At 48.4% G+C, this 20,670-nt stretch overlaps 11 non-coding genes and 2 pseudogenes across 11 annotated transcripts; all 13 read right to left on the bottom strand.

The window, feature by feature from the left end:
• Window positions 1–834: 834 nt before the first annotated feature.
• LOC141206414 (U2 spliceosomal RNA) lies at window positions 835–1,025 on the bottom strand. The gene has a single exon (XR_012276998.1). It is a non-coding gene; the product is annotated as a U2 spliceosomal RNA (small nuclear RNA).
• A 1,115-nt stretch (window positions 1,026–2,140) lies between these two features.
• LOC141206373 (U2 spliceosomal RNA) lies at window positions 2,141–2,269 on the bottom strand (annotated as a pseudogene).
• Window positions 2,270–7,160: 4,891 nt separating this feature from the next.
• On the bottom strand, window positions 7,161–7,261 carry LOC141206368 (U2 spliceosomal RNA; annotated as a pseudogene).
• Window positions 7,262–8,376: 1,115 nt separating this feature from the next.
• LOC141206102 (U2 spliceosomal RNA) lies at window positions 8,377–8,567 on the bottom strand. Its single transcript, XR_012276768.1, has one exon. It is a non-coding gene; the product is annotated as a U2 spliceosomal RNA (small nuclear RNA).
• Window positions 8,568–9,682: 1,115 nt separating this feature from the next.
• Window positions 9,683–9,873, bottom strand: LOC141206403 (U2 spliceosomal RNA). Its single transcript, XR_012276997.1, has one exon. It is a non-coding gene; the product is annotated as a U2 spliceosomal RNA (small nuclear RNA).
• A 1,115-nt stretch (window positions 9,874–10,988) lies between these two features.
• LOC141206391 (U2 spliceosomal RNA) lies at window positions 10,989–11,179 on the bottom strand. The gene has a single exon (XR_012276996.1). It is a non-coding gene; the product is annotated as a U2 spliceosomal RNA (small nuclear RNA).
• A 1,115-nt stretch (window positions 11,180–12,294) lies between these two features.
• Window positions 12,295–12,485, bottom strand: LOC141206380 (U2 spliceosomal RNA). The gene has a single exon (XR_012276995.1). It is a non-coding gene; the product is annotated as a U2 spliceosomal RNA (small nuclear RNA).
• A 1,115-nt stretch (window positions 12,486–13,600) lies between these two features.
• Window positions 13,601–13,791, bottom strand: LOC141206369 (U2 spliceosomal RNA). Its single transcript, XR_012276993.1, has one exon. It is a non-coding gene; the product is annotated as a U2 spliceosomal RNA (small nuclear RNA).
• A 1,115-nt stretch (window positions 13,792–14,906) lies between these two features.
• Window positions 14,907–15,097, bottom strand: LOC141205965 (U2 spliceosomal RNA). Its single transcript, XR_012276635.1, has one exon. It is a non-coding gene; the product is annotated as a U2 spliceosomal RNA (small nuclear RNA).
• A 1,115-nt stretch (window positions 15,098–16,212) lies between these two features.
• LOC141206358 (U2 spliceosomal RNA) lies at window positions 16,213–16,403 on the bottom strand. The gene has a single exon (XR_012276985.1). It is a non-coding gene; the product is annotated as a U2 spliceosomal RNA (small nuclear RNA).
• Window positions 16,404–17,518: 1,115 nt separating this feature from the next.
• Window positions 17,519–17,709, bottom strand: LOC141206073 (U2 spliceosomal RNA). The gene has a single exon (XR_012276739.1). It is a non-coding gene; the product is annotated as a U2 spliceosomal RNA (small nuclear RNA).
• Window positions 17,710–18,824: 1,115 nt separating this feature from the next.
• On the bottom strand, window positions 18,825–19,015 carry LOC141206346 (U2 spliceosomal RNA). Its single transcript, XR_012276976.1, has one exon. It is a non-coding gene; the product is annotated as a U2 spliceosomal RNA (small nuclear RNA).
• A 1,115-nt stretch (window positions 19,016–20,130) lies between these two features.
• Window positions 20,131–20,321, bottom strand: LOC141206141 (U2 spliceosomal RNA). The gene has a single exon (XR_012276807.1). It is a non-coding gene; the product is annotated as a U2 spliceosomal RNA (small nuclear RNA).
• Window positions 20,322–20,670: the final 349 nt, after the last annotated feature.

The raw sequence follows: 20,670 nt of genomic DNA, 5'->3' as shown, positions 1-20,670 counted from the left end.
GCTGTCTACCCTTAGCAGGAGGGCTCCTGATTACATACCTCTCCTGCTGCTGCTGCTGCTGGCTGTCCAGCAGCAGACTGAAGGTGGCTGCTGCTGTGCACAGGTATATAAAGGCTCAGAGCCTATTATGACACGCGCAGCCAGCGTTCCATTGCCACATTCCATCTACTGCAGGCAGGATACCTGGCTGGCTGAATGTCGCTGAGAAGCTCACAGAGACCGCCATAAGCAACAGTTTAACAGAATGCCACAGACTAATCAACCAAACTTTTTGGGTTGGGTTCTCTTTTATAGTCTGCAGGCATTAAATGAAAGAAGTCAGTGTTCCAGCAGAAGGAGACAACGTTTCAGAAAAGGCATTGTAGCAAACCAAAAAAGAAATTTTAAGCGCAGCAGAGTAACCAGCGCACATACCTGTTAGCTCAGGTGAGTTTAAAAGGCTGCTGTTGATAACAAGGGCATTTGCTAAATAGATGGTGTGTGTGCAACAATATACTGAAAGGTCAATTATATTGTGCAGCTTATCTCACCACCTGTAGTTATTTAGGTGAAAGCTCCAAAATGCTTGCCTAATATGTCTGTTTATCCAAAAGGAAGTAAAAAGGGAGAGCTAGAAAGATAGCATTGCATCACATTACATGGCAATGCAATGCACAGTTGCTGAAGTTGAACCAAAATGAGCTTGTAATCTGGCTTCTGCAACTTTGAACATGAAAAATCCAATGAGGAGAAGAAAAGCAAAGCCAAAGAGTCCATCCCAAAATCCGACAAACAAGCAAAATGAACAAAAAACATTGAATTCAATTCTTTCTGATTTTAGAAACTGCATTAAAGAAGGGGTGCACCGGTCCTGGAGATACTGCAATACCAGGTCAATGCGTGGAGTGGACAGAGCAAGCTCTTTTTCCATCTCCCTGTTCTAAAAATCCATTTAATATATGGTCCCCAGATAGGGGACGTATCAGATATTAAACTGATAAGAACAGATACTACACTTGATCTTAGCCAAAAGGCCGAGAAGCGATAACCAGAATTGGTTTCAAACTACGGAGCCACCCAAGGATCCTGAAAAGTCCATTTGTGGAGATGAGCTCCTGGACTCCCGTTAAGAAGACATGTTGTCAACCTCTAGATCCCTTACATGCCTGCACTTTTCGGCTTGCTGCTGCTGCAATCCACGCGTTTTAGATCTGCATAACTCCACCTCTTTAAACACAGCACCTTCACCCCCTGCTGTTCCCACCCGCCTCAACACCGTTGGAAGGGAGGAGAACCAATTAAGGCGGGGGGTGGGGTGGAACGAGCAGCTGTCTACCCTTAGCAGGAGGGCTCCTGATTACATACCTCTCCTGCTGCTGCTGCTGCTGGCTGTCCAGCAGCAGACTGAAGGTGGCTGCTGCTGTGCACAGGTATATAAAGGCTCAGAGCCTATTATGACACGCGCAGCCAGCGTTCCATTGCCACATTCCATCTACTGCAGGCAGGATACCTGGCTGGCTGAATGTCGCTGAGAAGCTCACAGAGACCGCCATAAGCAACAGTTTAACAGAATGCCACAGACTAATCAACCAAACTTTTTGGGTTGGGTTCTCTTTTATAGTCTGCAGGCATTAAATGAAAGAAGTCAGTGTTCCAGCAGAAGGAGACAACGTTTCAGAAAAGGCATTGTAGCAAACCAAAAAAGAAATTTTAAGCGCAGCAGAGTAACCAGCGCACATACCTGTTAGCTCAGGTGAGTTTAAAAGGCTGCTGTTGATAACAAGGGCATTTGCTAAATAGATGGTGTGTGTGCAACAATATACTGAAAGGTCAATTATATTGTGCAGCTTATCTCACCACCTGTAGTTATTTAGGTGAAAGCTCCAAAATGCTTGCCTAATATGTCTGTTTATCCAAAAGGAAGTAAAAAGGGAGAGCTAGAAAGATAGCATTGCATCACATTACATGGCAATGCAATGCACAGTTGCTGAAGTTGAACCAAAATGAGCTTGTAATCTGGCTTCTGCAACTTTGAACATGAAAAATCCAATGAGGAGAAGAAAAGCAAAGCCAAAGAGTCCATCCCAAAATCCGACAAACAAGCAAAATGAACAAAAAACATTGAATTCAATTCTTTCTGATTTTAGAAACTGCATTAAAGAAGGGGTGCACCGGTCCTGGAGATACTGCAATACCAGGTCAATGCGTGGAGTGGACAGAGCAAGCTCTTTTTCCATCTCCCTGTTCTAAAAATCCATTTAATATATGTGACGCGCCCCCTGGGACATATTCCTTTTTGAGGGGAATACCCGGCACCGGATCAGATGGGGGGTTGTAGTCTCCGAGCGGCTGTGACCCGGCCCGTGCCCAGGGCGTCAAACTCAGTGTTATGTGGCAGTCCTACAGATGTTATTAAGAGTTCTTTTGTGTCGACTACGCCACCCGTTGTGATGCGGTCACTGTGGCCGCCGCTGCAGCAGGGTCCGCTGAGGCTGATGGTGGGTGCGCAGCTTGGTGGGATAACCCCCAACGGGAGGGGTATAGCCTCAGGGGGGACAGGTGCAGAGGATGGGGGTTGTGGTGGTGCAGTGCAGACGGCAATGAAGACAGAGTCGGGTTGTGCAGTTAAGGGTGTTTACTTACTGCAGATGTTGTACTGGTCACTCCAGCTTCGAGTGACCACCCGAGCCGTGCTGCGTCCACCAGGTCCTGGATCCAGCCAACCCCCAAACAAGTCCGGAGCGTGGCCCTGAGCTCTCCTTCTGTCCCGTTCTCTGGCCGTCCCCACCAGTGATCCACCTAGGTCCAGCTCCCTCGGGCCTTCTGTTGGGACACCCTTGGCCTTGGGTTCCCTGACCCTTCATGTGGTGTGCCTTCGGGGTGGATGTGGTGGGTGGCCGTGGCAGATGCTGCCCACGGCCTCCGGTCTCTGGCTAGGGTGTGTTTTATGCCCCCACCAGCTTGGTTTCCGGTACCCTGTGCCGACTCTTCACCCGGGGATTTAAGTTGGGTTCTTGGAGTCCTTTTCTGCTGTTTCCCCCTCTGGGTCTCTCTCTCTTCTCCTCTCTCACTCTGGGTCTTTCTTCTCCTTTGCTCGCTGACTTGTTCTCTGCATCTGACCCTGATCTTAGTTGGTGCCCACCTTATATACACCCTCTATGTGTGAGCTCAGGTGACCAGCACCCAATGAGCTCCTATCTTTACCCAGGCTGCTCCCCCTATCTGCCCCTACACTACTTGGGATGTACCACCCCCCCTCCCACTCCAGCCAAGGACAGACTCGGTCGTACCTGCACATTTCTAAGTGGGAGTACCGTTGGTCTGCCCTCCGGAAATGGGATGTGTGTAGTGCATGCAGCCTACCGAGCTCAGTCCCACACTCCATCCTTACCCGGGAGTGGAATATCACACCTCTGGGTTGAGGTGCAATACCCCTGTAGCAGCCGAATCCTCAGGGTGCTACATTCCCCCCTGGTAAATCACAGCACGTCCTCGGGCTGTAAGATATAAAACAACACCAAAACATACAAATTTTTCATAAACATATAAAATATATAAAACATTATATATATAAAACTTTCTCGTCGCCTCTGGCTCCTCCTCCGGTCACTGTGCAACGTGTGACCGGGTAAAGTGCGACAGTCTCTCTGGAAAACTGGTTTTCCTGTAAAACCAGTAGGGGGCGCTTTAGGAAGCGCAACTATATACAGGGGAAGTTGGCCGCTCTCAGTCCTCGGCCAGGTAAAGGGAAGGGAATGGCTGCTCACAGTCCTCAGCCTGTGGGATTAAGGGTAAACGGGTGAACAGTTCACATAGCAACAGTTTCTTTGGTACCCGGTCGGGTAACTATTTACATCTACTGCTCTGCCGCACTCAACGGCGTCTTCCTCCTGCTCTTTGCTTGTAGCTGGTTGTAACTTCAGACCCGTCCGGGTCCTCTTGCTCCTCCTCCTCGCACTGCAACTCCTCCTCCGTCAGGCGGTGTACGTGGAGGGCGTAAGGTCCTTTGGCACACTTGTGCCGGGTAAAGGTGACCTCGTCCCCCTTGTAAAGGTCACGACCTCTGTGCCCCTCCGGCAGATGGGACTCCACGTCTCTGCGCGTGACAAAGACGTCGCCGGGGGTGTTGTTGTCTCTGATGAAGCCCCACCCATGCTGCAGGTTAAACTTTATTACAGTCCCGGTGGTACGGGGACTGTGCGCTGCACGGGGGTCTCTCCTGGCCCGGCTCTTCTGCTTGGCGCTCCTTATTTGGGCCTGTTGTTCCCGGACCCGCCTCTCTCTCCGCTCCCTCGCAAACTCTTCGAGCTGCTGTCGGCAACACTCAGCACGCTCCGCTGCAGCTGCCCTGGTTTCTCCGGTGAACCCCATTAGATCTTCTCCCGTGGGGTCCCACGCAAATTGGGCTTCTTCCAGAGGAGGCGAGACCCGTGCCACGGGCTTCGGAGCCGGAATCAGGGGCTCACACAAGGGCCCTAGTCTCTGCTGCCGTTCCAGCTCATGGAATTCTTCGGGCCAGATGAAGGGCCGCCCGTCCGGCCATGTGAGCTGGCTGAACAAGTCCTCCCCCAGGTGTGGCACCCTTGGTTTTACGGGCGCGGGCGCGGTGGTGGTGGCGCCCGGGTTGCCCAGGCCTTGCGGCCAGGCCTGGGGCACCTGGAAGGTGAAGGGCACCGTTAATACGGCGGCGCCCTGGGCTACCTGGCCTTGCGACCAGGCCGGAGGCTCCGCGGAGGTAGGGGGCGCTGTTGGTGATGCGGCGCCCGGGGGTACTAGGCCTTGCGACCAGGCTGGTGGTATTTCCTGCTTTGTCACGCTCCGGGTCGGGGCGCGTGACGTCACAGGGGTCGCTGCGGCGGCTTCCGGTCGGGGCCTAGTCCATAGCGGTGACATGGCGGCTACGGGCACAGCAGGGGGACTTTCGGGCTCTGCGACGGGGAGCTGGGGCAGGTGGGCGGTTTCCCGGCTTGGGGTATAGGCGTCCCCTTTACCTGCCTCCTTGCGTCCGGCTCCCTTCTCGGCGCCGTCTCCGGCCTTGCGTCCTCCCGCGCCGTCCTCAGAGGCGGTCTGTCTCCTCATCTTGGTTGGCGTGCTCCGGGTCTTGGTTTGCTGGGCCATCTCTCGGCTCCACTCCGCCAATGTCTCTCGCTGTACCCGGGCCATCCTCCGTGCGAGGCCCTCCAGGGCAGTCTGTGCACACTCCCGGTCTCGGGGGAGCTGTGCAAGGACCTCCACTAGGCCTAGTGGGGTCGTGGTGTCTAGCAGGCTCCTGACCAACGGGTCGGTGCTGCTCTGCTCTTCTTCCAGCAGGCTCCTGGCCAGCGGGCCGGTGCTGCTCTGCTCTCCTTCCTCGGTCTCTAGCAGACTCCTGGCCAGCGGGCCGGTGCTGTTCTGCTTTCTCTCCATCTCCGGGTAAGCTCCTCCGCTACTCCTCTCCAGGCTTCTTGTCTCCGGGTGCGCTCTCTCCAGACTGCTCGTTAGACTTCTTGTCTCCGGGTGCGCTCGCTCCAGACTGCTCCAGGCGGCACCCATCTTCGTTCTTTTCTTTCGTCTCCTCCCACTTCGAGGGCGGTCCCGGGGCAAATCGGTGACTGTCAGCTCCAGGGGTAGTTCTTTCACGCTGACAGACACCTCCAGCATCACAGTCTCTGTTGGTAGGGGCGGTTTCCACTTTTGGCGCCATTTTCTGTCCTGGCCCACGATGGGAGGCAGCCTCTTGCCCTCCTTTGGCACGCCCATAATGGCGTCCGCTGCTCTTCCAAGGCGGGAAATCTTCGGATTTGGCGGGAAGCGTCGCCCAGTGGCGGGAAACTCTGCAGATGGCGGGAACAAGCTGGAAATGGCGGACAATCGGCGGGAAACGACCTGTGATGGGGTCCGATGGCGTGGACCCTCCGGAACCGGCGGGAGACTTCTTTCTGAGGTAAACTTGCACTTTTCTTCAGGCACGCAGTACCCGGGTGTTGCGGGCACGTAATCCTGCCGACTACGCCAAAGTTGACGCGCCCCCTGGGACATATTCCTTTTTGAGGGGAATACCCGGCACCGGATCAGATGGGGGGTTGTAGTCTCCGAGCGGCTGTGACCCGGCCCATGCCCAGGGCGTCAAACTCAGTGTTATGTGGCAGTCCTACAGATGTTATTAAGAGTTCTTTTGTGTCGACTACGCCACCCGTTGTGATGCGGTCACTGTGGCCGCCGCTGCAGCAGGGTCCGCTGAGGCTGATGGTGGGTGCGCAGCTTGGTGGGATAACCCCCAACGGGAGGGGTATAGCCTCAGGGGGGACAGGTGCAGAGGATGGGGGTTGTGGTGGTGCAGTGCAGACGGCAATGAAGACAGAGTCGGGTTGTGCAGTTAAGGGTGTTTACTTACTGCAGATGTTGTACTGGTCACTCCAGCTTCGAGTGACCACCCGAGCCGTGCTGCGTCCACCAGGTCCTGGATCCAGCCAACCCCCAAACAAGTCCGGAGCGTGGCCCTGAGCTCTCCTTCTGTCCCGTTCTCTGGCCGTCCCCACCAGTGATCCACCTAGGTCCAGCTCCCTCGGGCCTTCTGTTGGGACACCCTTGGCCTTGGGTTCCCTGACCCTTCATGTGGTGTGCCTTCGGGGTGGATGTGGTGGGTGGCCGTGGCAGATGCTGCCCACGGCCTCCGGTCTCTGGCTAGGGTGTGTTTTATGCCCCCACCAGCTTGGGTTCCGGTACCCTGTGCCGACTCTTCACCCGGGGATTTAAGTTGGGTTCTTGGAGTCCTTTTCTGCTGTTTCCCCCTCTGGGTCTCTCTCTCTTCTCCTCTCTCACTCTGGGTCTTTCTTCTCCTTTGCTCGCTGACTTGTTCTCTGCATCTGACCCTGATCTTAGTTGGTGCCCACCTTATATACACCCTCTATGTGTGAGCTCAGGTGACCAGCACCCAATGAGCTCCTATCTTTACCCAGGCTGCTCCCCCTATCTGCCCCTACACTACTTGGGATGTACCACCCCCCCTCCCACTCCAGCCAAGGACAGACTCGGTCGTACCTGCACATTTCTAAGTGGGAGTACCGTTGGTCTGCCCTCCGGAAATGGGATGTGTGTAGTGCATGCAGCCTACCGAGCTCAGTCTCACACTCCATCCTTACCCGGGAGTGGAATATCACACCTCTGGGTTGAGGTGCAATACCCCTGTAGCAGCCGAATCCTCAGGGTGCTACATTTGGTCCCCAGATAGGGGACGTATCAGATATTAAACTGATAAGAACAGATACTACACTTGATCTTAGCCAAAAGGCCGAGAAGCGATAACCAGAATTGGTTTCAAACTACGGAGCCACCCAAGGATCCTGAAAAGTCCATTTGTGGAGATGAGCTCCTGGACTCCCGTTAAGAAGACATGTTGTCAACCTCTAGATCCCTTACATGCCTGCACTTTTCGGCTTGCTGCTGCTGCAATCCACGCGTTTTAGATCTGCATAACTCCACCTCTTTAAACACAGCACCTTCACCCCCTGCTGTTCCCACCCGCCTCAACACCGTTGGAAGGGAGGAGAACCAATTAAGGCGGGGGGTGGGGTGGAACGAGCAGCTGTCTACCCTTAGCAGGAGGGCTCCTGATTACATACCTCTCCTGCTGCTGCTGCTGCTGGCTGTCCAGCAGCAGACTGAAGGTGGCTGCTGCTGTGCACAGGTATATAAAGGCTCAGAGCCTATTATGACACGCGCAGCCAGCGTTCCATTGCCACATTCCATCTACTGCAGGCAGGATACCTGGCTGGCTGAATGTCGCTGAGAAGCTCACAGAGACCGCCATAAGCAACAGTTTAACAGAATGCCACAGACTAATCAACCAAACTTTTTGGGTTGGGTTCTCTTTTATAGTCTGCAGGCATTAAATGAAAGAAGTCAGTGTTCCAGCAGAAGGAGACAACGTTTCAGAAAAGGCATTGTAGCAAACCAAAAAAGAAATTTTAAGCGCAGCAGAGTAACCAGCGCACATACCTGTTAGCTCAGGTGAGTTTAAAAGGCTGCTGTTGATAACAAGGGCATTTGCTAAATAGATGGTGTGTGTGCAACAATATACTGAAAGGTCAATTATATTGTGCAGCTTATCTCACCACCTGTAGTTATTTAGGTGAAAGCTCCAAAATGCTTGCCTAATATGTCTGTTTATCCAAAAGGAAGTAAAAAGGGAGAGCTAGAAAGATAGCATTGCATCACATTACATGGCAATGCAATGCACAGTTGCTGAAGTTGAACCAAAATGAGCTTGTAATCTGGCTTCTGCAACTTTGAACATGAAAAATCCAATGAGGAGAAGAAAAGCAAAGCCAAAGAGTCCATCCCAAAATCCGACAAACAAGCAAAATGAACAAAAAACATTGAATTCAATTCTTTCTGATTTTAGAAACTGCATTAAAGAAGGGGTGCACCGGTCCTGGAGATACTGCAATACCAGGTCAATGCGTGGAGTGGACAGAGCAAGCTCTTTTTCCATCTCCCTGTTCTAAAAATCCATTTAATATATGGTCCCCAGATAGGGGACGTATCAAATATTAAACTGATAAGAACAGATACTACACTTGATCTTAGCCAAAAGGCCGAGAAGCGATAACCAGAATTGGTTTCAAACTACGGAGCCACCCAAGGATCCTGAAAAGTCCATTTGTGGAGATGAGCTCCTGGACTCCCGTTAAGAAGACATGTTGTCAACCTCTAGATCCCTTACATGCCTGCACTTTTCGGCTTGCTGCTGCTGCAATCCACGCGTTTTAGATCTGCATAACTCCACCTCTTTAAACACAGCACCTTCACCCCCTGCTGTTCCCACCCGCCTCAACACCGTTGGAAGGGAGGAGAACCAATTAAGGCGGGGGGTGGGGTGGAACGAGCAGCTGTCTACCCTTAGCAGGAGGGCTCCTGATTACATACCTCTCCTGCTGCTGCTGCTGCTGGCTGTCCAGCAGCAGACTGAAGGTGGCTGCTGCTGTGCACAGGTATATAAAGGCTCAGAGCCTATTATGACACGCGCAGCCAGCGTTCCATTGCCACATTCCATCTACTGCAGGCAGGATACCTGGCTGGCTGAATGTCGCTGAGAAGCTCACAGAGACCGCCATAAGCAACAGTTTAACAGAATGCCACAGACTAATCAACCAAACTTTTTGGGTTGGGTTCTCTTTTATAGTCTGCAGGCATTAAATGAAAGAAATCAGTGTTCCAGCAGAAGGAGACAACGTTTCAGAAAAGGCATTGTAGCAAACCAAAAAAGAAATTTTAAGCGCAGCAGAGTAACCAGCGCACATACCTGTTAGCTCAGGTGAGTTTAAAAGGCTGCTGTTGATAACAAGGGCATTTGCTAAATAGATGGTGTGTGTGCAACAATATACTGAAAGGTCAATTATATTGTGCAGCTTATCTCACCACCTGTAGTTATTTAGGTGAAAGCTCCAAAATGCTTGCCTAATATGTCTGTTTATCCAAAAGGAAGTAAAAAGGGAGAGCTAGAAAGATAGCATTGCATCACATTACATGGCAATGCAATGCACAGTTGCTGAAGTTGAACCAAAATGAGCTTGTAATCTGGCTTCTGCAACTTTGAACATGAAAATTCCAATGAGGAGAAGAAAAGCAAAGCCAAAGAGTCCATCCCAAAATCCGACAAACAAGCAAAATGAACAAAAAACATTGAATTCAATTCTTTCTGATTTTAGAAACTGCATTAAAGAAGGGGTGCACCGGTCCTGGAGATACTGCAATACCAGGTCAATGCGTGGAGTGGACAGAGCAAGCTCTTTTTCCATCTCCCTGTTCTAAAAATCCATTTAATATATGGTCCCCAGATAGGGGACGTATCAGATATTAAACTGATAAGAACAGATACTACACTTGATCTTAGCCAAAAGGCCGAGAAGCGATAACCAGAATTGGTTTCAAACTACGGAGCCACCCAAGGATCCTGAAAAGTCCATTTGTGGAGATGAGCTCCTGGACTCCCGTTAAGAAGACATGTTGTCAACCTCTAGATCCCTTACATGCCTGCACTTTTCGGCTTGCTGCTGCTGCAATCCACGCGTTTTAGATCTGCATAACTCCACCTCTTTAAACACAGCACCTTCACCCCCTGCTGTTCCCACCCGCCTCAACACCGTTGGAAGGGAGGAGAACCAATTAAGGCGGGGGGTGGGGTGGAACGAGCAGCTGTCTACCCTTAGCAGGAGGGCTCCTGATTACATACCTCTCCTGCTGCTGCTGCTGCTGGCTGTCCAGCAGCAGACTGAAGGTGGCTGCTGCTGTGCACAGGTATATAAAGGCTCAGAGCCTATTATGACACGCGCAGCCAGCGTTCCATTGCCACATTCCATCTACTGCAGGCAGGATACCTGGCTGGCTGAATGTCGCTGAGAAGCTCACAGAGACCGCCATAAGCAACAGTTTAACAGAATGCCACAGACTAATCAACCAAACTTTTTGGGTTGGGTTCTCTTTTATAGTCTGCAGGCATTAAATGAAAGAAGTCAGTGTTCCAGCAGAAGGAGACAACGTTTCAGAAAAGGCATTGTAGCAAACCAAAAAAGAAATTTTAAGCGCAGCAGAGTAACCAGCGCACATACCTGTTAGCTCAGGTGAGTTTAAAAGGCTGCTGTTGATAACAAGGGCATTTGCTAAATAGATGGTGTGTGTGCAACAATATACTGAAAGGTCAATTATATTGTGCAGCTTATCTCACCACCTGTAGTTATTTAGGTGAAAGCTCCAAAATGCTTGCCTAATATGTCTGTTTATCCAAAAGGAAGTAAAAAGGGAGAGCTAGAAAGATAGCATTGCATCACATTACATGGCAATGCAATGCACAGTTGCTGAAGTTGAACCAAAATGAGCTTGTAATCTGGCTTCTGCAACTTTGAACATGAAAAATCCAATGAGGAGAGGAAAAGCAAAGCCAAAGAGTCCATCCCAAAATCCGACAAACAAGCAAAATGAACAAAAAACATTGAATTCAATTCTTTCTGATTTTAGAAACTGCATTAAAGAAGGGGTGCACCGGTCCTGGAGATACTGCAATACCAGGTCAATGCGTGGAGTGGACAGAGCAAGCTCTTTTTCCATCTCCCTGTTCTAAAAATCCATTTAATATATGGTCCCCAGATAGGGGACGTATCAGATATTAAACTGATAAGAACAGATACTACACTTGATCTTAGCCAAAAGGCCGAGAAGCGATAACCAGAATTGGTTTCAAACTACGGAGCCACCCAAGGATCCTGAAAAGTCCATTTGTGGAGATGAGCTCCTGGACTCCCGTTAAGAAGACATGTTGTCAACCTCTAGATCCCTTACATGCCTGCACTTTTCGGCTTGATGCTGCTGCAATCCACGCGTTTTAGATCTGCATAACTCCACCTCTTTAAACACAGCACCTTCACCCCCTGCTGTTCCCACCCGCCTCAACACCGTTGGAAGGGAGGAGAACCAATTAAGGCGGGGGGTGGGGTGGAACGAGCAGCTGTCTACCCTTAGCAGGAGGGCTCCTGATTACATACCTCTCCTGCTGCTGCTGCTGCTGGCTGTCCAGCAGCAGACTGAAGGTGGCTGCTGCTGTGCACAGGTATATAAAGGCTCAGAGCCTATTATGACACGCGCAGCCAGCGTTCCATTGCCACATTCCATCTACTGCAGGCAGGATACCTGGCTGGCTGAATGTCGCTGAGAAGCTCACAGAGACCGCCATAAGCAACAGTTTAACAGAATGCCACAGACTAATCAACCAAACTTTTTGGGTTGGGTTCTCTTTTATAGTCTGCAGGCATTAAATGAAAGAAGTCAGTGTTCCAGCAGAAGGAGACAACGTTTCAGAAAAGGCATTGTAGCAAACCAAAAAAGAAATTTTAAGCGCAGCAGAGTAACCAGCGCACATACCTGTTAGCTCAGGTGAGTTTAAAAGGCTGCTGTTGATAACAAGGGCATTTGCTAAATAGATGGTGTGTGTGCAACAATATACTGAAAGGTCAATTATATTGTGCAGCTTATCTCACCACCTGTAGTTATTTAGGTGAAAGCTCCAAAATGCTTGCCTAATATGTCTGTTTATCCAAAAGGAAGTAAAAAGGGAGAGCTAGAAAGATAGCATTGCATCACATTACATGGCAATGCAATGCACAGTTGCTGAAGTTGAACCAAAATGAGCTTGTAATCTGGCTTCTGCAACTTTGAACATGAAAAATCCAATGAGGAGAGGAAAAGCAAAGCCATAGAGTCCATCCCAAAATCCGACAAACAAGCAAAATGAACAAAAAACATTGAATTCAATTCTTTCTGATTTTAGAAACTGCATTAAAGAAGGGGTGCACCGGTCCTGGAGATACTGCAATACCAGGTCAATGCGTGGAGTGGACAGAGCAAGCTCTTTTTCCATCTCCCTGTTCTAAAAATCCATTTAATATATGGTCCCCAGATAGGGGACGTATCAGATATTAAACTGATAAGAACAGATACTACACTTGATCTTAGCCAAAAGGCCGAGAAGCGATAACCAGAATTGGTTTCAAACTACGGAGCCACCCAAGGATCCTGAAAAGTCCATTTGTGGAGATGAGCTCCTGGACTCCCGTTAAGAAGACATGTTGTCAACCTCTAGATCCCTTACATGCCTGCACTTTTCGGCTTGATGCTGCTGCAATCCACGCGTTTTAGATCTGCATAACTCCACCTCTTTAAACACAGCACCTTCACCCCCTGCTGTTCCCACCCGCCTCAACACCGTTGGAAGGGAGGAGAACCAATTAAGGCGGGGGGTGGGGTGGAACGAGCAGCTGTCTACCCTTAGCAGGAGGGCTCCTGATTACATACCTCTCCTGCTGCTGCTGCTGCTGGCTGTCCAGCAGCAGACTGAAAGTGGCTGCTGCTGTGCACAGGTATATAAAGGCTCAGAGCCTATTATGACACGCGCAGCCAGCGTTCCATTGCCACATTCCATCTACTGCAGGCAGGATACCTGGCTGGCTGAATGTCGCTGAGAAGCTCACAGAGACCGCCATAAGCAACAGTTTAACAGAATGCCACAGACTAATCAACCAAACTTTTTGGGTTGGGTTCTCTTTTATAGTCTGCAGGCATTAAATGAAAGAAGTCAGTGTTCCAGCAGAAGGAGACAACGTTTCAGAAAAGGCATTGTAGCAAACCAAAAAAGAAATTTTAAGCGCAGCAGAGTAACCAGCGCACATACCTGTTAGCTCAGGTGAGTTTAAAAGGCTGCTGTTGATAACAAGGGCATTTGCTAAATAGATGGTGTGTGTGCAACAATATACTGAAAGGTCAATTATATTGTGCAGCTTATCTCACCACCTGTAGTTATTTAGGTGAAAGCTCCAAAATGCTTGCCTAATATGTCTGTTTATCCAAAAGGAAGTAAAAAGGGAGAGCTAGAAAGATAGCATTGCATCACATTACATGGCAATGCAATGCACAGTTGCTGAAGTTGAACCAAAATGAGCTTGTAATCTGGCTTCTGCAACTTTGAACATGAAAAATCCAATGAGGAGAAGAAAAGCAAAGCCAAAGAGTCCATCCCAAAATCCGACAAACAAGCAAAATGAACAAAAAACATTGAATTCAATTCTTTCTGATTTTAGAAACTGCATTAAAGAAGGGGTGCACCGGTCCTGGAGATACTGCAATACCAGGTCAATGCGTGGAGTGGACAGAGCAAGCTCTTTTTCCATCTCCCTGTTCTAAAAATCCATTTAATATATGGTCCCCAGATAGGGGACGTATCAGATATTAAACTGATAAGAACAGATACTACACTTGATCTTAGCCAAAAGGCCGAGAAGCGATAACCAGAATTGGTTTCAAACTACGGAGCCACCCAAGGATCCTGAAAAGTCCATTTGTGGAGATGAGCTCCTGGACTCCCGTTAAGAAGACATGTTGTCAACCTCTAGATCCCTTACATGCCTGCACTTTTCGGCTTGCTGCTGCTGCAATCCACGCATTTTAGATCTGCATAACTCCACCTCTTTAAACACAGCACCTTCACCCCCTGCTGTTCCCACCCGCCTCAACACCGTTGGAAGGGAGGAGAACCAATTAAGGCGGGGGGTGGGGTGGAACGAGCAGCTGTCTACCCTTAGCAGGAGGGCTCCTGATTACATACCTCTCCTGCTGCTGCTGCTGCTGGCTGTCCAGCAGCAGACTGAAGGTGGCTGCTGCTGTGCACAGGTATATAAAGGCTCAGAGCCTATTATGACACGCGCAGCCAGCGTTCCATTGCCACATTCCATCTACTGCAGGCAGGATACCTGGCTGGCTGAATGTCGCTGAGAAGCTCACAGAGACCGCCATAAGCAACAGTTTAACAGAATGCCACAGACTAATCAACCAAACTTTTTGGGTTGGGTTCTCTTTTATAGTCTGCAGGCATTAAATGAAAGAAGTCAGTGTTCCAGCAGAAGGAGACAACGTTTCAGAAAAGGCATTGTAGCAAACCAAAAAAGAAATTTTAAGCGCAGCAGAGTAACCAGCGCACATACCTGTTAGCTCAGGTGAGTTTAAAAGGCTGCTGTTGATAACAAGGGCATTTGCTAAATAGATGGTGTGTGTGCAACAATATACTGAAAGGTCAATTATATTGTGCAGCTTATCTCACCACCTGTAGTTATTTAGGTGAAAGCTCCAAAATGCTTGCCTAATATGTCTGTTTATCCAAAAGGAAGTAAAAAGGGAGAGCTAGAAAGATAGCATTGCATCACATTACATGGCAATGCAATGCACAGTTGCTGAAGTTGAACCAAAATGAGCTTGTAATCTGGCTTCTGCAACTTTGAACATGAAAAATCCAATGAGGAGAAGAAAAGCAAAGCCAAAGAGTCCATCCCAAAATCCGACAAACAAGCAAAATGAACAAAAAACATTGAATTCAATTCTTTCTGATTTTAGAAACTGCATTAAAGAAGAGGTGCACCGGTCCTGGAGATACTGCAATACCAGGTCAATGCGTGGAGTGGACAGAGCAAGCTCTTTTTCCATCTCCCTGTTCTAAAAATCCATTTAATATATGGTCCCCAGATAGGGGACGTATCAGATATTAAACTGATAAGAACAGATACTACACTTGATCTTAGCCAAAAGGCCGAGAAGCGATAACCAGAATTGGTTTCAAACTACGGAGCCACCCAAGGATCCTGAAAAGTCCATTTGTGGAGATGAGCTCCTGGACTCCCGTTAAGAAGACATGTTGTCAACCTCTAGATCCCTTACATGCCTGCACTTTTCGGCTTGCTGCTGCTGCGATCCACGCGTTTTAGATCTGCATAACTCCACCTCTTTAAACACAGCACCTTCACCCCCTGCTGTTCCCACCCGCCTCAACACCGTTGGAAGGGAGGAGAACCAATTAAGGCGGGGGGTGGGGTGGAACGAGCAGCTGTCTACCCTTAGCAGGAGGGCTCCTGATTACATACCTCTCCTGCTGCTGCTGCTGCTGGCTGTCCAGCAGCAGACTGAAGGTGGCTGCTGCTGTGCACAGGTATATAAAGGCTCAGAGCCTATTATGACACGCGCAGCCAGCGTTCCATTGCCACATTCCATCTACTGCAGGCAGGATACCTGGCTGGCTGAATGTCGCTGAGAAGCTCACAGAGACCACCATAAGCAACAGTTTAACAGAATGCCACAGACTAATCAACCAAACTTTTTGGGTTGGGTTCTCTTTTATAGTCTGCAGGCATTAAATGAAAGAAGTCAGTGTTCCAGTAGAAGGAGACAACGTTTCAGAAAAGGCATTGTAGCAAACCAAAAAAGAAATTTTAAGCGCAGCAGAGTAACCAGCGCACATACCTGTTAGCTCAGGTGAGTTTAAAAGGCTGCTGTTGATAACAAGGGCATTTGCTAAATAGATGGTGTGTGTGCAACAATATACTGAAAGGTCAATTATATTGTGCAGCTTATCTCACCACCTGTAGTTATTTAGGTGAAAGCTCCAAAATGCTTGCCTAATATGTCTGTTTATCCAAAAGGAAGTAAAAAGGGAGAGCTAGAAAGATAGCATTGCATCACATTACATGGCAATGCAATGCACAGTTGCTGAAGTTGAACCAAAATGAGCTTGTAATCTGGCTTCTGCAACTTTGAACATGAAAAATCCAATGAGGAGAAGAAAAGCAAAGCCAAAGAGTCCATCCCAAAATCCGACAAACAAGCAAAATGAACAAAAAACATTGAATTCAATTCTTTCTGATTTTAGAAACTGCATTAAAGAAGGGGTGCACCGGTCCTGGAGATACTGCAATACCAGGTCAATGCGTGGAGTGGACAGAGCAAGCTCTTTTTCCATCTCCCTGTTCTAAAAATCCATTTAATATATGGTCCCCAGATAGGGGACGTATCAGATATTAAACTGATAAGAACAGATACTACACTTGATCTTAGCCAAAAGGCCGAGAAGCGATAACCAGAATTGGTTTCAAACTAGGGAGCCACCCAAGGATCCTGAAAAGTCCATTTGTGGAGATGAGCTCCTGGACTCCCGTTAAGAAGACATGTTGTCAACCTCTAGATCCCTTACATGCCTGCACTTTTCGGCTTGCTGCTGCTGCGATCCACGCGTTTTAGATCTGCATAACTCCACCTCTTTAAACACAGCACCTTCACCCCCTGCTGTTCCCACCCGCCTCAACACCGTTGGAAGGGAGGAGAACCAATTAAGGCGGGGGGTGGGGTGGAACGAGCAGCTGTCTACCCTTAGCAGGAGGGCTCCTGATTACATACCTCTCCTGCTGCTGCTGCTGCTGGCTGTCCAGCAGCAGACTGAAGGTGGCTGCTGCTGTGCACAGGTATATAAAGGCTCAGAGCCTATTATGACACGCGCAGCCAGCGTTCCATTGCCACATTCCATCTACTGCAGGCAGGATACCTGGCTGGCTGAATGTCGCTGAGAAGCTCACAGAGACCGCCATAAGCAACAGTTTAACAGAATGCCACAGACTAATCAACCAAACTTTTTGGGTTGGGTTCTCTTTTATAGTCTGCAGGCATTAAATGAAAGAAGTCAGTGTTCCAGCAGAAGGAGACAACGTTTCAGAAAAGGCATTGTAGCAAACCAAAAAAGAAATTTTAAGCGCAGCAGAGTAACCAGCGCACATACCTGTTAGCTCAGGTGAGTTTAAAAGGCTGCTGTTGATAACAAGGGCATTTGCTAAATAGATGGTGTGTGTGCAACAATATACTGAAAGGTCAATTATATTGTGCAGCTTATCTCACCACCTGTAGTTATTTAGGTGAAAGCTCCAAAATGCTTGCCTAATATGTCTGTTTATCCAAAAGGAAGTAAAAAGGGAGAGCTAGAAAGATAGCATTGCATCACATTACATGGCAATGCAATGCACAGTTGCTGAAGTTGAACCAAAATGAGCTTGTAATCTGGCTTCTGCAACTTTGAACATGAAAAATCCAATGAGGAGAAGAAAAGCAAAGCCAAAGAGTCCATCCCAAAATCCGACAAACAAGCAAAATGAACAAAAAACATTGAATTCAATTCTTTCTGATTTTAGAAACTGCATTAAAGAAGGGGTGCACCGGTCCTGGAGATACTGCAATACCAGGTCAATGCGTGGAGTGGACAGAGCAAGCTCTTTTTCCATCTCCCTGTTCTAAAAATCCATTTAGTATATGGTCCCCAGATAGGGGACGTATCAGATATTAAACTGATAAGAACAGATACTACACTTGATCTTAGCCAAAAGGCCGAGAAGCGATAACCAGAATTGGTTTCAAACTACGGAGCCACCCAAGGATCCTGAAAAGTCCATTTGTGGAGATGAGCTCCTGGACTCCCGTTAAGAAGACATGTTGTCAACCTCTAGATCCCTTACATGCCTGCACTTTTCGGCTTGCTGCTGCTGCAATCCACGCGTTTTAGATCTGCATAACTCCACCTCTTTAAACACAGCACCTTCACCCCCTGCTGTTCCCACCCGCCTCAACACCGTTGGAAGGGAGGAGAACCAATTAAGGCGGGGGGTGGGGTGGAACGAGCAGCTGTCTACCCTTAGCAGGAGGGCTCCTGATTACATACCTCTCCTGCTGCTGCTGCTGCTGGCTGTCCAGCAGCAGACTGAAGGTGGCTGCTGCTGTGCACAGGTATATAAAGGCTCAGAGCCTATTATGACACGCGCAGCCAGCGTTCCATTGCCACATTCCATCTACTGCAGGCAGGATACCTGGCTGGCTGAATGTCGCTGAGAAGCTCACAGAGACCGCCATAAGCAACAGTTTAACAGAATGCCACAGACTAATCAACCAAACTTTTTGGGTTGGGTTCTCTTTTATAGTCTGCAGGCATTAAATGAAAGAAGTCAGTGTTCCAGCAGAAGGAGACAACGTTTCAGAAAAGGCATTGTAGCAAACCAAAAAAGAAATTTTAAGCGCAGCAGAGTAACCAGCGCACATACCTGTTAGCTCAGGTGAGTTTAAAAGGCTGCTGTTGATAACAAGGGCATTTGCTAAATAGATGGTGTGTGTGCAACAATATACTGAAAGGTCAATTATATTGTGCAGCTTATCTCACCACCTGTAGTTATTTAGGTGAAAGCTCCAAAATGCTTGCCTAATATGTCTGTTTATCCAAATGGAAGTAAAAAGGGAGAGCTAGAAAGATAGCATTGCATCACATTACATGGCAATGCAATGCACAGTTGCTGAAGTTGAACCAAAATGAGCTTGTAATCTGGCTTCTGCAACTTTGAACATGAAAAATCCAATGAGGAGAAGAAAAGCAAAGCCAAAGAGTCCATCCCAAAATCCGACAAACAAGCAAAATGAACAAAAAACATTGAATTCAATTCTTTCTGATTTTAGAAACTGCATTAAAGAAGGGGTGCACCGGTCCTGGAGATACTGCAATACCAGGTCAATGCGTGGAGTGGACAGAGCAAGCTCTTTTTCCATCTCCCTGTTCTAAAAATCCATTTAATATATGGTCCCCAGATAGGGGACGTATCAGATATTAAACTGATAAGAACAGATACTACACTTGATCTTAGCCAAAAGGCCGAGAAGCGATAACCAGAATTGGTTTCAAACTACGGAGCCACCCAAGGATCCTGAAAAGTCCATTTGTGGAGATGAGCTCCTGGACTCCCGTTAAGAAGACATGTTGTCAACCTCTAGATCCCTTACATGCCTGCACTTTTCGGCTTGCTGCTGCTGCGATCCACGCGTTTTAGATCTGCATAACTCCACCTCTTTAAACACAGCACCTTCACCCCCTGCTGTTCCCACCCGCCTCAACACCGTTGGAAGGGAGGAGAACCAATTAAGGCGGGGGGTGGGGTGGAACGAGCAGCTGTCTACCCTTAGCAGGAGGGCTCCTGATTACATACCTCTCCTGCTGCTGCTGCTGCTGGCTGTCCAGCAGCAGACTGAAGGTGGCTGCTGCTGTGCACAGGTATATAAAGGCTCAGAGCCTATTATGACACGCGCAGCCAGCGTTCCATTGCCACATTCCATCTACTGCAGGCAGGATACCTGGCTGGCTGAATGTCGCTGAGAAGCTCACAGAGACCGCCATAAGCAACAGTTTAACAGAATGCCACAGACTAATCAACCAAACTTTTTGGGTTGGGTTCTCTTTTATAGTCTGCAGGCATTAAATGAAAGAAGTCAGTGTTCCAGCAGAAGGAGACAACGTTTCAGAAAAGGCATTGTAGCAAACCAAAAAAGAAATTTTAAGCGCAGCAGAGTAACCAGCGCACATACCTGTTAGCTCAGGTGAGTTTAAAAGGCTGCTGTTGATAACAAGGGCATTTGCTAAATAGATGGTGTGTGTGCAACAATATACTGAAAGGTCAATTATATTGTGCAGCTTATCTCACCACCTGTAGTTATTTAGGTGAAAGCTCCAAAATGCTTGCCTAATATGTCTGTTTATCCAAAAGGAAGTAAAAAGGGAGAGCTAGAAAGATAGCATTGCATCACATTACATGGCAATGCAATGCACAGTTGCTGAAGTTGAACCAAAATGAGCTTGTAATCTGGCTTCTGCAACTTTGAACATGAAAAATCCAATGAGGAGAAGAAAAGCAAAGCCAAAGAGTCCATCCCAAAATCCGACAAACAAGCAAAATGAACAAAAAACATTGAATTCAATTCTTTCTGATTTTAGAAACTGCATTAAAGAAGGGGTGCACCGGTCCTGGAGATACTGCAATACCAGGTCAATGCGTGGAGTGGACAGAGCAAGCTCCTTTTCCATCTCCCTGTTCTAAAAATCCATTTAATATATGGTCCCCAGATAGGGGACGTATCAGATATTAAACTGATAAGAACAGATACTTCACTTGATCTTAGCCAAAAGGCCGAGAAGCGATAACCAGAATTGGTTTCAAACTAGGGAGCCACCCAAGGATCCTGAAAAGTCCATTTGTGGAGATGAGCTCCTGGACTCCCGTTAAGAAGACATGTTGTCAACCTCTAGATCCCTTACATGCCTGCACTTTTCGGCTTGCTGCTGCTGCAATCCACGCGTTTTAGATCTGCATAACTCCACCTCTTTAAACACAGCACCTTCACCCCCTGCTGTTCCCACCCGCCTCAACACCGTTGGAAGGGAGGAGAACCAATTAAGGCGGGGGGTGGGGTGGAACGAGCAGCTGTCTACCCTTAGCAGGAGGGCTCCTGATTACATACCTCTCCTGCTGCTGCTGGCTGTCCAGCAGC

The sequence above is a fragment of the Phyllobates terribilis genome, unplaced genomic scaffold (assembly GCF_046119375.1).
Source record: "Phyllobates terribilis strain yellow unplaced genomic scaffold, ASM4611937v1 Scaffold_142__1_contigs__length_4687701, whole genome shotgun sequence".
NCBI lineage: Eukaryota > Metazoa > Chordata > Amphibia > Anura > Dendrobatidae > Phyllobates > Phyllobates terribilis.
This window is presented reverse-complemented; position numbering and strand designations above follow the sequence as displayed.